This window comes from Camelus bactrianus, chromosome 30 (genome assembly GCF_048773025.1).
Source record: "Camelus bactrianus isolate YW-2024 breed Bactrian camel chromosome 30, ASM4877302v1, whole genome shotgun sequence".
In the NCBI taxonomy this organism is placed as follows: domain Eukaryota; kingdom Metazoa; phylum Chordata; class Mammalia; order Artiodactyla; family Camelidae; genus Camelus; species Camelus bactrianus.
Window position 1 is genome coordinate 12,081,831 of NC_133568.1, and position 21,109 is coordinate 12,102,939.

Genomic DNA, 21,109 nt, shown 5'->3' on the forward strand with positions numbered 1-21,109 from the left:
GTGGATGTTTCAGATTTGGAAAGAGCTCCTAATCACATAGAATTCTCAGACATGAGGACAACATTTTCCTTCATTGCTTTGTAACCATTAAAGTGGGAAATACAGCATTTGTTATGGCCATGGGAGAACAGTCCCCATTCTTTCTCATTTCTAAGAGGAGAGAGTGGAATGATGGTGGTTGGAGGAGAGATGGGGTGCTGGGAATTATGAGAACCAAGATGCTTAAAGGAGAGACAGAAATTGGAAATTGGAGACCCAATCATTGCCCATCTAAGGATTTAAGGAAAGCTATTTCTCTCCTTAGCTGCCTCCTCTATGAAATGGGGGTCATTATGGAGCAGAGGGGTGGTCAGGTAAGTGATTCTTTGGCTTGTAAAAAAACATGACCAAACCAGTACTTTCTGATCTTGCTGATGTGAGTCCCAGAGACACTTGTCAGGCTGAGGGACTTGTTCTCGCCTGAACTAAAGTTCACAGTACTTTACACTAGAACTTGAAGAGGGTTGTCAACTGGCATTCTGTTGAAGGCAAAAAACCATACCTTGGTGAAGCACTTCAGGAGAAAGTTGCCACTTCAAACACCTAGAAAAACCCAAAGCAAGAAGAAGGAACGAAAGTTGGAGCAGAAATCAATAAAATTGAGACAAAACCAGTAGAGAAAATTAATGAAACAAAGGACTGGTTCTGTGGGAAGATGAGTAAAATCAACAAACCTCTAGCCAGACTGACAAAAAAAAGACAAGACGCAAATGACCAATATGGGGAATAAACTGGGATATCGCTGTGGCCACTACAGACATCAAAAAGATAGTAAGGGAGCACTACAAACAATTTTATACACAAATTTGACAACTTAGATGAAACTGACCAATTTCTTGAAAAACACAAATTACTAGAACTCACCCAAAATGAAATACATTATTTGAATAGGCCTATAGCTATTCAGGAAATTGAATTAATTTTTAAGTCCTTCAAAAGAAATCTCTAGTTTCCAGTTGGTTTCACTGGAAGTTCTACCAAAGAAAAATTAATACCGATTATACAATCTTATCCAGAAAATAGAAAAGAACACTTACTGTTTTATGAAGTTAGTATTACCCTGATAAAAACCAAAGACAATCCAAAAACAAAGAAAAAAACTACAGGCCAATACCCCTCATGAATATATATACAAAAATCCTTAACAAAATGTTAGCAAATAGAATCTAGCAACATAAAAAGTTATACACCATGACCAAGTGAGGTTTATTCTAGGAATGCCAGGCTGGTTCAATATTTGAAAAACAGTCTAACTGCCACATTATCAGACTAAAGAAAAAAAATCCTAGCACTTGATGCAGACAAAGCATGTGAAAAATCCAACACTCATTCATGATAAAGACTCAGAAAATAGGAATAGAAGACAAGTTCCTCAACTTAATAAAGCACATCTACAAAAAACCTACTTAATGGTGAAAAACTGAATGCTTTCCACTTAAGATCAGGAAGAAGGCAAGGATGTTTGCTCTCACTATTCTTACAGTGCTGAAAGTTTTAACCAGTGTAATAAAGCAAGAAAAGGAAATAAAAGGCATACAGATTGGGAAAGAAGAAATAAAACATTCCCTATGTGTGGATGACCTGATTGTCTATGTAAAAAATCCTAAGTAATGTATTAAAAAAAAAAAAACCTCCTAAGAACTAATAAGTGAGTCCAGTGAGGTCACTGAATACAAGATTTACAGGGGAGGAAGAGAGTGGGAAGGGTTAAATTGGGAGTTCGAGATTTGCAGATACTAATATATATAAAATAGATAAACAACAAATTTATATTGTATAGCACAGGAAACTATATTCAATATCTTGTAGTAACTTATGGTTAAAAAGCATATGAAAATGAATATATAAATGTGCCTATATGACTGAAGTATTGTGCTGTACACCAGAAATTGACACAACATTGTAAACTGACTATAATTCAATAAAAATATATATAAATTAAAAACAAAAAACAGAACAATAAACTGCTTAACTCACACACACACACACACACAAAATGCATATGAAGACCATCCTCTTGGACTCTTGGACTTCATTCTGTGACCAGCTGAAGGGAACTCTGCTTTTCAAGGACTCATGTAATCAGTATTGGCCCACTCAGATAATTTCCTTATTTTAAGGTCAACTGCGCCATGTAACATAGCTTAATCCCAGAAGTGAAACCATCATCTCCACAGTCCTGGGGATTCCTCAGGGTAGGAATTTCCTGGGGTGCAAGAAATCTTGAGGGTTATCTTTAGACTTCTGCCTACCCCACCACCTGAAAGGGGTAAAAGAGAGACATTAATATGGGACGGGAGGTTACATTTGAGCACTGCTCTGTGCTAGGAAGAGGGTGTGTGTGTGTGTGTGTGTGTGTGTGTGTGTGTGTGTGTGTGTGTAACGGACCTCTAAAGAAGCCCAGGTATAGTTTCTACAAGGAGCTCATAGTCTGATAGAATCTTGGCAGTTGAAGGGCTTGGGGCACATGCCTCACGTAAGTCTTCTCTTTTCCAAGTAAACATCCCCCCACAACCTCAGCTATTCCTTGTATGAAATGGGCCTCTTCCAGACTTCATTACTGCTTACTAGGAATAGGGGGAGTGAAGGAAAGACATAAATTTGCTTCAGACCAAAACAGCTTGTGGTCAGTGCCTTAATGTGAGGTGGGAAGCCCCATGAAAAAGATGGCAGGGCCCCCAGGCAGGGCCACTACTCTCCTGCCGGCACCATTTGGTTCCCTGGCCCAGCAGCATTATCTTACTTTTTAACTCTTAAACGGCTTACTTCTAGGAAAGCAGAACTTATCCCTGAGATTCTGTTGGTTCCCTCAGCTCACTCCTGATTGGTCCATTTTTATCACTCCTGATTGGTCCATTTCTACAAAGCTCATTCCTAGTCAGTCACTTTTGTTACACCTTATTTGCATATGATATTGCGAAGTATAGGCTGGCAGCCTATAAAAGCCTGTGTAAACCTATAGACAGGGTCCAGAGCTTGGAGTATTAATTCCTCTGGGCCCACTAGCGTAATAAATCTGAGTTCATCAACCCTCCGAGTGCTGCTTGGTCTCTCGCCCAGATCCAGGTTGCTGTCACAACTGAGCTGTAACACTGAGCTGTAACACACTTTGCTGCAACGAACAGAAGGCCAACCTGGGCCTCCAGCCTTCTCAGGAGGAAGCTGTAGGGTGAAGAAAACTTCCTGGCGGTGGTAGCCTTTGAACTTGGCCTTGAAGATTGGGGAACATGTCAACAGAAGAGCTGGCTTTGGGAAAGGGATTCCAGGAATGACACAGCAAAGGCATGGATGTGGAAACCCGGGGGGCATTCCTGGGCAGGGCAAACAGCCATGGGCAGGGAGGCCCATGCATATATGAATGGACGGGCAGCGGCAGGAAAGGAGAGCTGGGGCTGGACTGTGATGAGGCCTAAGGCCCAGGCAGAGGAGATCAGACCTCAGTGAGCACGCGAGGTCAGCGTGACCTATTCTGACATTAGCATGCTTCGTGCCACTGCCTGGGAGGGAGAGGCTATATCCCAAGTTAATATTCCATTTTAACACCAAACACGGAAGAGAAACAGAAGCACTTAAGCCTGGAGTAAACAGTCATACCGTGACCACAAAGGCATCACTGATGGACTAATAAAAAGGGAAAGGAATCAGGAGTGAAATACGTACATCTTCACAGTGTGTAAGGCAGCACCATCTCATAAACGCTGTCCACGTTTTTCTTGCTGTGACAAACCAAGACCCGAGAGCTCCAGTTTTAATGGAAAATCAGACCACAAGCTCAGTGCCCTGAACAGTTGTCATGGGTTGAACTGTGTCCTTCAAAAATGCTTAAGTCCTAACCCCAGGTACCTGTGAATGTGACCTTATTTGGAAATAGGGTCTCTGCAGATGTCTTCCATGAGGTCATGTTGGGTCAGGGAGGGCCCTGTGAAGGCGGGGGCAGAGACTGGGGTGATGCACTTACCAGCCAAGGAGCTCCGAGCTTGCTGGCCACTATCAGAAGCTGCAGGAGGCAGGGAGGGTCCTCTTCTACAGGTTTCAGAAGGGGCACGGCTGTGCCCACACCTTGCTTTTGGACTTCCACTCTCCAGAACTGTGAGTGAATAAAAGTCAGCAGACTGCTTTAAGCCACCTGGTTTGTGGCACTTCCTTACAGCAGCTCTGGGAAATTAACACAACGTATATTCCTTGATTCTTCAAACAGGTGACCAGTGCCTACTGAAATGGGCTGTTTTGAGGGCCTCAGGCGGCTCTGCTCTGGGCAGGGTGAGATGCTGGCAGCAGGTGACTAGTGGAAGGTGGGGCCTTCCTGCTCTGGCAGGCTGGACTCTCTCAGGAGAAGTTAAGTTTGCAGCCAGCCCAGGCCATGTCTCAGTGTCCCTTAAGGAAACCCTCTGAGAAGCGGAGCCTCAGTCTGGAAGGACAAAGGCTGAGGGGCAAATGGGGCGGGATGAGAGCATGTCCCCGAATCTCCCAGGACTCACAGATCACCGTCTGGGGTCCTGGAGGCACCTTTCCCTGGTACACTGAGGACTGGCAGATAGGACGGAGAGGGGGGTGGGGAGGAGGGTGATGACTTGCAAAATCTCCCACCGAGGGTGAAACGCTGCTGCCTGTAACCCCTGCTCCGGGGACTGGCAGACACCTGGAGGCCTGTAGGTCGTGGTTCTGGGGTCTTGGCATCGTCAGACCCGTGGTCACTCCTTGTTGCACCTTCAGCAACTTCTATAACTTCTTTACGCTTCGGTCTCTTTATCTGTAAAATATTGACAGGCATACTTAACGTTTTAGGTTTGCTGTGAGGATAAATTGAGAAAAATAGATGTGAAGTACTTAACAACGTGCCCACTACTTCATCACCACAGCCAGGACATCATCAGAGCCTTAAAGGAAAGCCAGTGTGTTTGGGGGATACTCGTGACCTTGGAAATGCAGGGGCCTATCACTGTGCCGGCCGGAGGGGGTTGTCGAGGGTCCTCAATTGCCCCTAGAAACTCCCGCCCTCCTCCACGCACAACTCCGCCACCCCCGGAGTGTCCCGGCGGCCCCTGATCCGGCATCAGCGGGGCTCACAGTCCGAGCTCTGGACGCCGGCGGCCGGATTTCAGGTCCGGGGAAGCCCTCGGCCAGGTGACTGCCTGAAGCCGAGGACACCTCGTTCCCCGGGGGAGGCTCTCCTTCAGCACGGCTCTGCGTTCCCTCAGAACTGCCACCATGAGCCGCGTGCACCGGGAAGCCAACAGGTAGCCGGGGACAGGCATCCTGGGGCGAGACAAGAATCAGGGGTGCGGCGAGTCGGGGCCTGCGGGTGGCTGGGACCCGGGGCGGGAGGCGCGGAGGGGCGGGGAAGGCGGGGCCGAGGAGGAGAGAAGACGCGAGGGGACGCGGGGGACCCGGCCCAGCGGGCAGGAGGTGCGCTCAGGCTCTACGCTTCCCGCCACGACCGCCAGGGGTCGCCATCGCCCCGCGCAGCGCGGTCCTCGGAGGCTCCCTTCCCTCCGGCCTACTCCTCCCGGCTCCTCCCGGGTGAGGAGGGCGCGCCCGGTCCCAGCCCAGAGCCTCTCGCCTGGTACCCGAGCCCGACGGCGGCGGAGGCTGGCGCGGGGTGTGCCCGGCCGCCGCCCCGGGAGCTGGGAATCGGGCGAAGCCGGTGCTTCTGCCCCCTAGATGGCGGCTGTCTGGGATCTTTAATCCGGATATCGCAAGGACTCCGGGAGACAGCCTAGGACGGCTGTCGTTTTCGTCCACAGGAGCCTTGGTCTGCAGAGGAACTTAGCCAGGACCTCGTTTGCCCGGAGTCTGGAGTCTGAGCCGGCTGCACTGGCCACCTTGGAGGCCGGCGTCCCCGGGCCCCTTCTCTTCCCGGGCTCCTTCCTTTCCTGGGCTCCGGAGGGGTCAGAGCCTCCCCCGATGCTAATGGCTTGGCTGTCAGAGCGTCGGAAGGACAGCTGGTACTCATGAGCTCTCCAGAGAGCCCCCGTCACTAAAGGCTGAGGGAGACCCCTGAGCCCGGGGACCTCCAGGCCAAAGAGGGAATTCTAGGGCCGGGCCCAGGAGGCTGAAAATAAGGACAACAAAGTAACAGCTAACATTGGGTGAGCACTTTCTGTGTGCCAGGCGCTGCTTTGAGCTCATTACCTGTAGTTGCTCACTTAATTCTCGCAGACATTTAATGAGGGAATATTACTGTTTTACAGATGAGGAAAAGTGAAGCACAGGGGTCTTAAATCTCTCTGGGTCTCAGTTTCCTGAAAATCCAACACTTCTGAAGGAATACCAGGTTAGTCATAAATTATTTTACTGAAGTAACATCTAAATCGTGGTGAGTAAGTGGCAAAGTGTAGGAGTGAGACCAGGAAAATGTGTTTTCCGGATGCGCTGCAGTGGGACAATTGCATTAGAAAAATTGCTGAAGAATCCGGAGGGAAAATGGCTTCTGAATCGGCTGCCCACGAATTTTCCCCTTAAAGCGCCCCCTGGTGGGAAGGGTGGGCAAGACCTCCGTCTTGGCCAACTTTGGTGGTCAGCCCTGGAAAGGATGCCTTCCCAGCCGGCAGGTGGAAATACCAGGTTTGCCCTCAGCGTGAGAGAGCCGGTCCGTGCGGGCAAGGGCAGCTTGGCCCTTAGACATGCAGCTGGAGGGGTCAGTCACTGAGCCGCCGTCCTGACTGTTGGCCCATTGAGAGGCCACTAAACAGAGGACTGTGCAGGCATTTGTGGCGTGTGAACCACGTGGCAGAGGCGATGTTGGGCAGAGGTGGAACTGGAGGGGGCTGGTGAGCAGTGGCTTGAAACTCCACAGCAGTTCCAGAACTGCTAACAACGTTAGAAACTCCAGCGTCAGAGAGAAGACGACATAGCACAAAGCTGGGTCCCAATTTTGCCCCCACTTTGAATTTGGGAAGTTCTTCCTGGTGCTGAGACAAAGCCTGCCTCCCAAGAACCTCCTTCCTGGCTGACAGCCCTGTTTCCAGGGGAGAGGGCCTCTGATGCCCCAGGATGGATGAGCTCATCAGATACTGTACTGTGCGTGTGCGGGGGCGGGGGATCCCTGGGGCAACCGGAGGTGGGTGTTGGCTCTGTTTCAGAGCTGCCTCTGCAGCTGGAGTTCAAACCGCCACCAGCTACCGCCTTGGGCGTGGCCATGGCTGTGGGAGCATTTTTGCAAGAGTCTTCACACCACCTTTTCAAGTCAGCAAATAGCTTTGAGGCTATTTGTCCTTGAGAATGGTGTACCCCCCTGGTAGGATGCAGGGACATTCAAGGCTATTGTTCCAGAAGAGCCCCTTCCCCACCAGTTCAGTGTCCAGCTCCAAGGCCCAGGTCTCCTGTGGTATCCTCTGCTCCGGTGGTTGGAGTCTCTACTCATACCATGTGCGATGGCTCTCACCACCACGTGTTGACTTCAGCTTTCTCCCAAAGAAGCTGCCCTTGTTTGGGGCCAGCCGCACCCTCCATGCTAGCCATCAACAATGTGATGTTAAGCCCTGGGGGGTGTTTTAAAGCTTGTATTTAATGATGTTGTAGAAGGAACATGAGCTTTGAAGTCAGGCCTGATTGTAAATCTCAGTAATACCATTTACCAGCTAAAGTGTCAGGGCAATTTCCTCCTCTAGAAGCAGCGGTGGTGGCAATGGTGGGGAATATGGGGGACCGTGGAGAAGATGACAAGGACACCCATCATGGGACTTTTCACAAACAGGAGGCATGGGCCACCCAGACACCCGATTCTTCAGTGATGGTGGCCTCAGCAGGATCTCAGAATCTGCCCCCTAAACCTCCCTCCCCCCAGCACCGTCCAGTCCCCAGGGCCTTGCTTTGGCCTCAGGGACACTCTCTGTGATATGCCACTCCCTCCACTGCTGCAGGCCTTTCTCTGAGTTGGTCCCAGAGTGACAGTCCCCCCACTGTTGGGGATTACATGACGGGAATCGCGGGGGACAACTTAGTGAGCAAAGAAAATGTTTAAAGGAACAACAGCTAATACGTTTGAGAGACGTCTAAAGAGTCAAATGATTAAGTCTGGGAAGGAAAAGACTGTAGAAGGAACTGATGAAAGACAGATTGAGAATTCAGTTCAGCCATGGGAGAATTTCCTGTGGCTGGAAGTGTCAGAGAGGGAGGTTGAGGGGCTCAGGGGTTGCCATCAGTAAGAACCCTGAAGCCAGACTGCTCGGGGGCTCATCCCAGCTCTTCCACTTGTGAGCCTGGCCTTGGTCCTGCCGTGCCTCAGTTTCCTCGTCTGTAGAATGGACATAGTCGTACCCCCTTGGAGGGCTGTTATAAGGATTAGGTGAATTACTGACCTGTGGTGAGTGCTCTGAAAGACTCGCTAGCATTATTTTTCCTTTGAAATGAAAACTTAGAGAATTGAGGAGCATGAGCAGGGGGACCATAGGGACCATTTCTTTTACAGGTGAGGAATCCGAGCCCAGAGAGCTGTTCTCCCGATCGCCCCTGGACAGATGCTCTGGCCTCTTGCCCACCACCAGCTCCTCTCTTTCCAAGTTGTCAGGACAGCTTCCACTGTGCTCCTGGGAGTCTGGGTCTTGTCATGGCACCTGGGCAGGGTCACCTGGCTTGTCCGTGCATCAGTCAGGGTGCTTGGGATGGACAATCCAACTCAAAATAGTTTAAGGGGGAAAAAAAGGTCACTGCTCATGTAACAAGAAGTCTGGGGGGCTTTCAGGCACGGGTGGATCCGGGGCCTGACCCGACTCCATCAGGACACTGTCTCTCCTGTGTGTTCCTGTAGGTGGACTTCATTCTCACTCAGGCAGGCTCTCCTCGTGGGGGGCAAGGGTGACCACCTGCAACTAGGAGCTTACACTGTAAAGAACTTGCCTTTCTCCATGTCACCTGCTGACATCTGGGAGTGGCTCTGATTGGCCCACTTGTGTGATATGCTCAAACTGCAACGCTGGAAAGAATGTGGAGAAATTGGATCTCTCATCCTTTGTTGATAGGAACAGTCTGAACACGGTCTGGCGGTTTCTTTAAAAACTCAGTACTTAGCATATGACCCAGCAGTGGCACCTTTATCCCAGAGAAGTGAAAGCTTATGTCCGCACAGAAACCTGTACACAAATGTTCGTAACAGTCTATTTGGAATAGTCCCCTCAAAGTCAACCTCAAAATGTCACACAGTGTCTGATTCTATTTATACCACCTTCTTGAACGACAAAACTAGGGAGATGGAGAAGAGATTCCTGGTTGCCAGGGGTTAGGGGCGAGGGTGGGTGGGTGGGAGGGTAGCCCAAGGGAAAGCTTTGTGTGCTGGGATGGTTATCTTGAATGGGGTGGTGTTTGCAGGGACCTGTACGTGTGATAAATGGCATAGCACTACCCACACATTGTAGCAATGTCAAATCCTGGCTTTGATGTATTTGATATGCTAGAGTTATGTAAGATGTCATCATTGTGGGGAACTGGGTGAAAGATACATAGGATCTCTCTGTCCTATTTTTGCAACTTCCTGTGAGTCTATAATTTAAATATGAAAAGTAAAGAGATCTTAAAGAACTCAGCTCTGAGGGGAAATAAAAACCTTCTGGGGGCTCCACTGTGTTAGGTCAATGAACAGTCACAGTTGCCTGGAGGGGGATGTATGTGGATCCTGACTCTGTTTTCCTGCCTGTGTCCTGGGAGAATAAAGTCTCTGTTTTGCTCTCCCATCGACCCCAGTTGCAGCCATGATTGTGCTGAGTGATGTGCTTTAGAGATAATGAACTTGGTGAGCTTTAGAAATAAAGACCATGGGTCTATAGAAGCAAAATTGGTGATGGAATTTTCTGTATCCACCCCAAATGAATCCTACCTGACAGACTGGAAAACATTGATAATGTTCAGTAAAACAGTTAGGAGACAAGCTTAAGTGCCCTGTAATATTGTAACCATACACAAATTGCCTGGGAATCAAAGCAAAAAGAGAAGAGGCACAACTGAATGTATCTGTGCTTTGACAGCAGTAGAATTAAGGGTACCTGTCCCTCATCTGCTTTTTAAACTGTTTATGAAGTTGTTTGTGGTATTCTTCTTTATTTTAAATTTCACTTTATTATTTAAATGGATGCCTTGAGATACACTCTTTCTCCCTTGTCCCCCGGCAACCACTTTTGGTTAGCTTCTTGTGTGCACTTCTGTATTTTCTTGAAGTAAATCCAAGCAAGCCTGAATAATATTCTTATTTTTCCTCATTCTCCTGGAAAAGTAGAGGACTAAACGCACCGTCTCTGCTCCTTTTCTCATTGAGGGATTTTTTTCGAATCCCTGTGTGACACTTTTTTTCTAAACAAAGAAAACCAAACAAGCAAATAGAAGCATAAATGCTGTGACTGCGAACAGAGCAAGTGAGCTCAGTCCTACCCTTAGAGGCTCCCTGGCTGGGCAGAGAGCAGGCCACCTCCCCCTGCTTCCCATCTTTCTCCATCTTGTTTCCGAGTGAAATGAAGGACTCTCATCCTTTGCCATTTACCTGGCAGGCATTGCTCCCCCACCCCGGCAGCTGGGCAAGTATGTTTCCGTGTTAGTTCATCAGGTTTGGGGACAGACGCGAATGGGCATCTGCTAGCTGTGCCCTTGCCATTTACTGTCCTCCCCCACCCCTCCAAACTGAGTAATTTTGAACCATGCAAGCAACCCTGGTTATAGCTGAAACCCACTTCCCTCCCCTTTCCTCCCCTACCAAGGCAGCCTGCCCTCTTCTGCCTGTTCTTTTGGCTGCAAGAAACAATCCCAATCCGTAGGTCTCCTGGGATCAGAAAGAGCTTCCCAGCTGAGAGGTCCATCGGGCTGCCCCGTTCCCGTCCCAGGGCTGACCCCGCAAGGCAAGTCTTGTCTGGGGCTAGGTTCTGAAAGCTGAGGGTGTCTGGGTGTGGCTGGCCATACACCCTGGGAGACAGGACTGGGCTCCAGGACCCTGAGAGTAGGATGCTGTCGGGAACAGAGGATGTCCTGATATCAGGAAAAGCAGCAGAAATGCCAGCGGCTTCCCACCGTGTCTTCTCTTTCCCGCACCTGGATATGGCTCTTGGGACAAGCCCTGGGGAGGTGAACTGCATGGAATTTTGCCCCCCAGAGGGACCTTATCTGTCCTTAGGACAAAAACACCTGCAGCCCTGGCTGACAAATCCTGGTGATTTGGCTCTGGAATGCTGGAATGCTGGAAGGGAGCCCCAGCCCGCAGGGCATCCTGGATGTCGGGGTCCAGGCTCCAGAGCCAGCTGCCTGTAGTCAGCGGATGGCGGCCTCTGGGTACCTCTGTTTTCTGGTGGAAAATGGATAAAACAGCCATCTTTTCTTTTGTCATGAGCTGCGGCAGAAACAAATTCGATCAGATGGCAAACTCGGGTGTCCCTGCTGAGGAGGGGGTTGATGCACAGGGCTGGAGTAGCCAGTAAAAAAGATTTTTTGCCCCTGAATCTTGAAGCCCTCTTGGCCTAGCTTTTATTTCTTCATCTTTTGTTAGTGACAGAGATATGCAAACGACTTCCCTGGCCTCTCACATCTGCCCTGAGGAAACCTAGAGCTCAAGCTGATTGCAGCTGTGGAGACAGCCCCTGGGCCTTGCAGGGGGTGCAGCGGAGAAGGTGAGGGCCGTGGGGACCCGCGTGGGAGGCGCCACCTCTAAAGGGGCACCAGCTGAGGGCGCAGCAGGGACAACAAGCCTCCTGTTGCCAGGTCTAATTTTTTAGGAGAAGTTGGAACCCGTATTTCTATTGACGTTTCCTAAAGTTGCAACATTGGCAAATGATTAAAAAATCTGTCAAACATCGCAAGCCAACCAAAACAGGTCGGAGGGCCAGATTTAGGCCTCAGGCTGCCAGTTGGTTGACCTCAGACCCAGACCTCTTCAGGCCCCGTGCTGTCTGCTGGCAGCCACCCAGCTGTCTCTGCCGGTGGCGGGAAAAGGCCCCTGGACTTGCCCTCCCCACTCTGAGCTGTCACTCAGCTATAAGACACTGAAATACTGCATTATTATTATTATTATTATTATTATTTTACTGTATGGCACAGGGAACTATATTCAATATCTTGTAATAATTGATAACAAAAAAGAACTTGTAAAAGAATGTATGTGTGTAACTGAATCACTTTGCTGTACACTAGAAACTAACACAACATTGTAAATCAACTATACTTTAAAAAAAAAAAAAGATCCGGGAAAGGGCAAGTCCGAGCAGAAGGAACTGTAAGTGCAAAGGCCCTGAGGAGGAGAAGGCGTGGCGATGCCACACCTAAGAGGTGGTGCTACTGGGGAGTCAGCGGCCGGGGGTGTGCAGGTCACAGAGATGCTCACCGGCTTGGCAGAGCACGTTCTAGTTCCACGGGAAATGCAGTTGAGAAGCCACGCAGGACTGGAAGATGCTCACCTTGGTCGTGAGATGCGCTCCGCATCGCCAGCAGGTAGAACACGAGCTCCTTGGGTCCACACAGGCGGGCGGAGTACCACGTGGTGCAGTCCCGCTTGTCTGCACGTTCACCTCCATGTCTCGCTGCTCCAGCGGGTGCTGCACTTGGCCCCTGTCCCCTTCCAGCACCTGGAGAACAGGTCTCAGGTGTCCGTGGTGCGATGGCTCGGACCCCCGGCCGAGCGATCTCGGGCGGCGGCGGTGGCGGTGGTGGTGGTGGCAGAGCCCCTGCCCTAAAAAATACTCTTTGAGGCCTTCATGTTTGAAGGATTTTTGGAAGTCTGGCACCCGTCTTTCCCACGGTTTCGTGAGCCAGCTTGAAATGGCCTGTGTGCTTTGTAGTGACACTTGGTGACCTCCAGCCAGGCCTGTCACTTCCCCGTAGCCCTCAGTTTCATCTTCTGTAAAATGAAGGAGTCCAGCTAGACCCTCATCCAGATCAAACCTTTGTTGGTTTTAGGACCAATTTTTTTTTTTTTTGGAGAGGGGAGGAGTTTTCATACCATGCAATTAAAATGCAACCATTTCACCCATGGTTTTAACTGAGTCTTTAAGGCCGCACTGTCCAACAGAAAAAGGATGTGAACATTGGATATAATTTAAAATTTTCTAGTAGCCACCTGAAAAAAATCAAAAAGAAGGTGAAAGTAATTTTACTAATACCTTTTATTTGATGTAATACGTAAAAATGTTATCAGTTCAACATGGTATCAATATAGAAAAATAGTGATGAGGTGTTTTACGCCGTGTTTCACACCAAGTCGTGGAGAGCCGGTGTTTATTTCACACTCACAGCACATCTCATGTGCTCAGTAGCCCCACTGGCCTGTGGCTGTCACGTTGGACAGCATGGCTCCAAGGCAAGAAGTGCTAACTATTCCAGCATTCCCAAGTAAGATGCCAGGTCACCTAAGGTATTGGGTGAGACAGTGCTTATCCTCTCTTCCTCCCACCAGATTTTTCTTTCCAGTGAAGAAACGTCTTCACAGACAGACCAACAACACTACCTTTGGTAACCCAGCATGCACTGCTCTCTGACGCAGGTGGTCGGCCAGGTGTATGTTTCCACCATCTGTCCATCAGCTCTGGGGCCAGTTCCGAGTAGGCAAGCCCCGCAGGGGAGAGATGTTTAGCTGATGTTTAGAGGCCCGTCACCTCCAACCTTGAGAGCCAATGGGGACATCTCTTATGGTCCTTACCCCACCACTGCCCACCCTGAAGGACCCAGAAGCAGCTGTGAGTGGCAGGAGAAGAAACTGGAGGTGGGGAACAGAGAAGACCCCCACCACGACCCCTTTCCAAAAGCTGGCTCCTGGCCTGCAGCAGCCCTGAGTGTGAGAGTGAGCTTTAACTTGAAATGAAGTTTGGCAGTTTGGCCGAGGTTGTTCCACTGGGCTGGGTAGTCATTCCTGAACTATTTTGGTTTCTGAAAGCAGTCAGAGGGTTTACTTTATTCCAGCAAAGACACATTGTGTGTGTTGGTGGGTGGGAAATGGAAACTGGTAAGACAAATGGGACCGTTAATAATTGTTGAAGCTGGGTGTTTGTGTGTGTGTGTGTGGGGGTGGGGTTCATTACACCATTTTCTTGATTTTTAGTGGTGTGTGAACATTTCCATGATACAAAATTTTAAACAATGACCAGAGGACTTTTTGAAATTGAGAGTGAACAGAACAGGCACAGAACCTGCTGGAGAGTCTGGACAGGATGCGAGCAATGAGTAAAAATTATGGGCAAAAATTGCAAAAAAATAAAATTGTTTTCTGGGCACATCACATGAGCCCCACGTGTCCAGTGCACTGGTTATTTTTTCTGGTGGTTGAGTTTATAGGGTCTTATCCTCCAGTCTTCACCTTCCCCATTCCCCAGTCTTCTGGCTGAGACTCCCAGCAGGGCCTGGGCTCCCCAACTTTTTTGAGGGGTTTGGTCACACAGTAGCTCCTTGGGAGAGACAGCCAGACGGATGTTCCTGAAGTGCAGAGGCCCTTGGCACAACGTCTGTGAAGATATTGAGCAGAGCAGTGACCGTTAGTCACTAAGGAGCATTTGACATTTTGAAATGAACTCATGGTTTCTCATAAATACGCTCAAACACTGAATCACGCCTGGGGCAGGGTGGCCGAGGCTGGGGGTTGGCAGAGGTGCTGTGAGACACTTGGTAAAGTGTCTGGACGTGCGCACATGTCTAAACGTGTATTAGGTGAGCAGCGCGGGCCCTGAATGTGCCTGTTTGGCACGTCTGTCCCTGAGACCCACAGCTGGGGCCTCCGTGGGCCTTTTCACCTCTCCGAGAAACAAGCCTTTCACTTAGAGATTGACTCTTTTCCCTGAGTGTAATAACATACTTTTTGAAGACTTCCCAAGTGTTAGACATTGTTCAATGCTTTGTGTGAATTATTTAATCGTCACAGCAATGCTGTGAGGAGAGGATTATCATTGCCCTGCTGGGTGGATAAGATAACCTCCCCGAGGTTGCGGCTAAGTGACTTGCCCAGAGACACACAGACCGACCAGACTCAGCCCAGCCACCACCGTGGGATCCCGCCTCCCAGTGAGCATCAGGACACCAGGCTCATGAAACAGACAAGTCCAGAAATGCCAGGTATCTGGGGAGGCTCTAGGTGGGTGGGGCTCCCAGCTGAGGTCCTGGAAGAGTCCAGCATTGCATATCTTATGGGACATTCCACTGCTTGCATGGTGACCTGTGTCCCCTGCCACAAGGGGGTTTGGAGGTGACCTGGGAGAAGAATTGATTAAGAATACTTTGTGATGAGGGCAAATGTTTCTTTCAAAGTACAAGAGAACAGTTTGCTGGGCTAACCTTTCCCTCTGCCCAGGTGGCTGCCTTTGTTCCTTCCTTCAGTGGCCCTGCACAGGCCCTCTGAGATATGAGCTAAGAATGTCGAATGCTTTTGAGGTGACAAAGTGCTTTCCTGACACCATCCTTCTTCTCTCTCCATGATATAGCAGCGGGCATTTCAAGACCCGCTATAGAGATTAGGAAGCAGAAGCCTATGGCGGCCAGGTCTGCTGCTGGGCAGCTCAGCCAGGACCTAGAACACAAATGTGAAATCAGATTTTCCAATTAAAAAAAAAAAAAAAGGAAAGGGAAAAGAAACATGAAACTGATGAGCTTTTGTACAACCACCCTGTGTTTTAAGGATTTCTTTCAAGCCTAGTTCCTCTGCGCTTTCCTTTTATTCCCCTCTTTTTTAAGGTTTTCATTTATTTTTATTGAAGTATAGTTGATTTACAATGTTGTGTTAGTTTCAGGTGTACAGCAGAGTGATTCAATTATACATGTATGTGTATATATGTATATTCCTTTTCAGATTCTTTTCCATTATAGGTTTTTAAAAATAGCATTATTATTCTTTTTATTGTGCATTATGGTTTGTTACAAGATAGCAAATATAGTTCCCTGTGCTATACAGTACGTCCTTCTTCTTTATCTGTTTTATATATAATAGTGTGTATATGTTAATCCCAAACTTCTAATTTATTTCACCCTCTACTCCTTTCCCTTTTGGTAACCATAGTTTGTTTTCTATGTCTGTGAGTCTATTTCTGGTTTGTAAATAAGTTCATTTGTATCATTTTTAAAAAGATTCCACATGTAAGTTATATCAAATGATAATTGGTCTTTCTCTGTCTGACTTACTTCACTTCATGATAATCTCTAGGTCCATCCATGTTGCTGGAAATGGTGTTATTTCAGTCCTTTCTATGACTGAGTAGTATTCCATTGTGTATATACATCACATCATCTTTATCCATTCATCTGTCGATGGACAATTAGGTTGCTTTCATGTCCTTTGTGCTTTCTTGTTAGGCACGCATCCCTTTCCTCCCTCCTCCCAGACCTTCTTGCTGATGAGTAAGCAAAACCCTTTATTGTCAGTCGCCTTGGAAAATGAGGGCAGCGTTATAGCTGGACTCATCAGACTGTGCGAGCACAAGTCTGGATGAGCAGGCTTCTGGGTCCAGATTTTGATAAATGCAGACAGTGCCAAGCTGGTTGATAATTTAAGACTCAGTAAACTTGAATTTTCTTGGCATACTTAGACTCTTCACAGGGACAAAGAGTTCATTTCAGCCTCCTTCCTTAATGGTCTGAGTTGGGAGGCAGATGGGGTGGAGAGGGGGTGTGGCTTTCCAGCCACAGGGTCATCTTGGCCCCACACGCCCAACAGGAGCCCTGGGCAATAAGGAGCCCCCTGCTGAGAGGGGGAAGCCATCCTGCTCCTGTCTGGTTTCTCCGAGCTCTCTTGTGGGTGCTTTCGCCTTTTTTCTCCTCCTTTGCTGTGTCTCCATGGCCCCTGCCCCCTGCCCCCTCCCCTGCCCCCCACCAGACTGGGGAAACTTGGCCGTCCCAACCCTGGGGGCCTATAAGGATTTCCTGTTAGCCAAGAGCTTCAGCCTCCAAGGCTTCCTTTGCTAACTTGCTAACAAGGATGCAGAAAGGTGCAACGGACTTCTCCAAGGTCACACAGGGCTGAGATGTAAACCCACATTTTCTGTGATGAGTCCAAAGTCCTTCCACTCCAGCGCTGAGAAACAGCAACCCTCCCTCCTTAATTCTACTGCCAGTGATATCTTTACGATTCATCTATCAGTGAAGAATTCTTAGATTTTTGTTCACAAATACGTATCTCCCCAACTAGACTCTAAGCCCTTTGAATCAACTTGATATGTTATCAAACAAACAAAACATGGCAAGCTGGCAAAAAACCGAAAACCAGGAAGTGTGCCTTGTCCCTGGGTAGGATCTTATCTTAAATCTCCTGATCCATCCTACTGCCCCCGTACCAATCCCCCCACCCCAACAGCTAGTGTGGGGTCTGGGGTAGGGTTTCTGTTTCCCACATTCTTTCTCACAGGTGCCTCATATAGACTTTGCTCATTGAGAGCTCCCCAGATCTGAGGATTGCTCATTTGCGTGTCTGTGTGTCTGTGTTAGTCCTACACAAAGAACAAAATCCGGTTGCTGTGTTTCATATACTAATTATCCTTGATACTCTCCTTGTCCCATGTTTGGCCAGTTGGAGTTCTACCTGGCTCCTGTGACTTTGACAGCTTCCTTTCCATCCCAGGTGACAAGATACTCCAGGCTCATCGAGCACAATTCTCATCCCAGGCATTTCCCCCTGAAGCTCTGGTTTCTCTCAGTGGGAAATGGAATGTTATGGTCAAAGTCTGGTTACTGAAAACAGTTAAAAAGATTCCTTTGTGTGTGTGTTCTCACCCCAGTCAACTTCCTCCCCCTGTTCTTATTTATACTTAATACATACTATGCTCCTCCTTTTTTTTCTTTTCTTTTTTTATATTTTTTTAAAATTTATTTTATTTAAAAAATTTTTTTAATTTTTAATTTTTTTTTGGCAGGGAGGTAATTATGTTTGCTTATTTATTTATTTTTGGAGGGGGTTCTGGGGATTGAACTCAGGACCTTTTGTGTGCTAAGCATGTGCTCTACCCCTTGAGCTATACCCTCCCCTCTCCTTTTTATTTTATTTTATTTTATTTTATTTTATTTTATTTTATTTTATTTTATTTTGGGGAAGGAGGGGGGAGGTCATTAGGTCTATTTATTTTATTTATTATTAGTTTAGTTTTAGTTTTGTTTTTTCTTTAATGGAAGTACTGGGAATTGAAACCAGGACATCGTGTATACTGAGCATGTGCTCTACCATTTGAGCTATACCCTCCCCCATCTTCTTTTTATTTTGAAGTCCAATATTTCACAATTCTATGTCTTGGTGTTGGTTATTTGGGGTCAATTAAGTGGCACGTCCTTTCAATTCCTTTTAGACGTTTTGTTTGTTTTCTCCAAAGTTTCTGTAAGAAAAGTGCTCCTATCTCCTAAAATAGTTATAGTTTTGAATTTGCCTGTTTTTTCTTTTACATGTCAACATTTTGCTTTCTACATTTAGAGGCTGTTTTGATCATGCACGCACAAATTTAGATTTGCTAGAACGTTCTGGTGAATCAACCTTATTATCATTATGAAATTCCTCTTCACTTTCAGTAATGCTTCTTGATTTTAAATCTGTTTTTTCTGATATTAATATGGCTACTCTTTCTTTAGGTTTTTGATTGGTATGTCTTTTTCAGTGTTTTAACTTTTAACCTTTCTGTGTCTTTTTGTTGTAAATGTGCTTCCTGTAAGCATCTGATAGCTGAGTTTTGTTTTTATCAAGTCAGACTGTCTTTTAATTGGAGCGTTTAGTCTGTTTACATTTAATATAATTACTGATTCCTTTGGGCTTAAGTATTATTTGCTCTCTCTTTGCCCCAGTTAATCTGTATTTCCTTTTTCTTTCTTGTCTTCTTTAGTTCTTTTAAAATTATTTCATCTTTTCTTTTCTTAGTTTGGTAGTTAAACTTTTTAAAACAATATATGATTTCTAGTGGTCAAACTTGGAGATTACAATACTTTTTTTGAGTTATCAAATTCTAAAAGAAATGATAACTTTTACCTTTTCTCAGGCAATATGAGAACCTTCGAACCTTAATTCCATTTACTCCGCTTCTGATAGATATGCTATTGTTATGAACCCCTGCCCAGCAGCCTAGGAAGCCTTGAAAAGCAATGCTCAGGCTCTCCTCTGCTCTCTGTGAATTAGCACACGCACCCAGGCTCTGGACCCCTACCTTACCTACCTGAGTTTCTGCTCTCCATGAGATCTTGGCCCAGTAATTTTCACTCTCATGTTAGCTCTCTAATGCCTCCAGTGATTTTTATATTTAGACCAGCTTTTCTGGTTGTCTTTGGTGAAACACATGGTCTGATTCACCTACTCTGTCGTTAATGGCAGTGGAAATCTGGTGCTGCTAACTTGATGAAGAGCCGCTGAGCAGGCATGGGGCAGGTGCTGCTGCTCACAGAGCAGCCTGGATCCCCATGGTGTCTGGGAAGAGTGACCCACAGACCCATGGTGGTGCTGCTCTGGGGGCAGGTGTGTGCGTCTGCTAGCCCTGGAGCTGTACGTATTGCTTATCTGCCTGAATAAACACAATCCAAAAGGGCACCCGAGGTGGCCTGTGCTGCCTGGAGCAGCTTCTGGATCAGTGAGCAGGGCCCAGTGCCATGAGGGCCTCCCCAACCTCGACAGGTCAATACGAAAATAGACTCTTTGTCCACCTTCACAATGAGGGACACAACAAATGCTCAGTGCAGCTTCAAAGACCTGGGCCAAGGGTCCGAGTCAGCCTGTCCTTGCTGGCAGGGGCGGAGGAGAGGTGAGGGACAGGCCATTCCTGGAGCTTCTGGGTCGTCTCCTGTGACTAAGACTGAAACTGCTGTTGCAGGTGGGGGCTCTGTGTGACCCTCACTGGCCAGGGCACAGCTCGGGTCTGACTCCACACCTCACACAATGCCATTTTCCTGGTGTTATGAACTGAATTGTGTCCCCCAGCAAAATCCACCCGTTGAAGTCCTAACCCCTGATACTGCAGAATGTGACTGTATTTGGAGGTGGAGCCCTTAAAGGAGTAATTAAGTAAATAGGGTCATATAGGTGTCCCTAATCCAATAGGACTGGTGTCCTTGTGAGAAGAGGGGGAGACACCAGAGGAAAGGCCGTGCAAGGACACTGGAAGCAGGTGGCCACCTGCAAGCCACGGGGAGTGGCCTCAGGAGAACCATCCGTGCCGACACCTTGACCTTGGACTTCTAGCCTCCAGGACTGTGAGAAAATGAATTCTCGTAGTTTAAGCCCCCAGTCTGTGGTACTTTGATAAGGCAGCCTCTACCAGACGAATACGCTGGGGGTCAAACCCTCTCACCTCCTTGAAGGGAAGGTGGTGGTGACAGCTTCTGTCCTCCCGGGAAACACCGTCCACCCCACCTGGCCCTGAGTATCGGCCTTTGTTCCCTCTGTTTGGTCTGGGTCTGCTTGCCGGGCCTATTCCATCCTCTCTCCCAACCACCCCCTTCACAGTGAGAAGGTTCTAGCAGGTTTCTGTTTCAGAGGCCAAGGGCCCAGATCGATGGGGTTTCTGTCCTCAGGAGACCTGGCACCTCAGTTCCCGACTGTGCTGGAAGCACCAGCAGGACCCTTGGTTGGACTTGCTCCTGGGGTCCCCACACTTACAGTGACAGCGACACTTAGCTGCAATATGGGCTCGTTCACAAATTCTACACCCCTCACGCTGCTGCGTTTCTTGTCTGCTCCTGTGGACACTGGGGCTCTTGGGAAGTGTGAGTGACCCAAACCAAGCTGTGGCCCTTGCCCTCCCAGCTGTGACAACCTGGTGACCCTCAACCCAGTGGCGGGGGAGGATGGTGAGCCCCTGAAGCCTCAGTCCCCCAGGGAGGAGGTGGGGAGCAGGCGAGGCGCCGGCTGCACACCCCTGGGTGGTGACCTCACCTGCTTGCAGCCGCTCCCGGGAGACTGCGGGTGTTCAAGTCGCATCTTGTGTGCTTCATTAGGCAACAGCACATACATGAAATTCTCTTTTTTAGTCATTGACCCCAAAGCACTAGAAACAGATTTCAGACCTGAATAATGATGCTGGTAATAAACAGCCCCAGCTTAAACTCAGCTGCTGGTAAACATACAAGTGATAACACAGCTCCCACAGGCGCCCTCTCTTTGCTGGTCCTAAGCCCTAAAAGACTGTTCTGTAATTCTCCCAGCATCAACCCTCATCCTAGATTATTC

At 48.1% G+C, this 21,109-nt stretch overlaps 1 long non-coding RNA gene across 2 annotated transcripts in view; it reads left to right on the forward strand.

Moving 5' to 3' along the window:
• The first annotated feature begins 5,337 nt into the window (after window positions 1-5,337).
• Window positions 5,338-21,109, forward strand: part of LOC123618652 (uncharacterized) — a 168,539-nt gene continuing 152,767 nt past the window's right edge. For both annotated transcript variants that reach the window (XR_012503273.1, XR_006727112.2), the window contains exons 1-2: window positions 5,338-6,128; window positions 6,231-6,313. This is a non-coding gene — a long non-coding RNA (uncharacterized LOC123618652). The remainder of the gene's footprint in view (window positions 6,129-6,230; window positions 6,314-21,109) is intronic.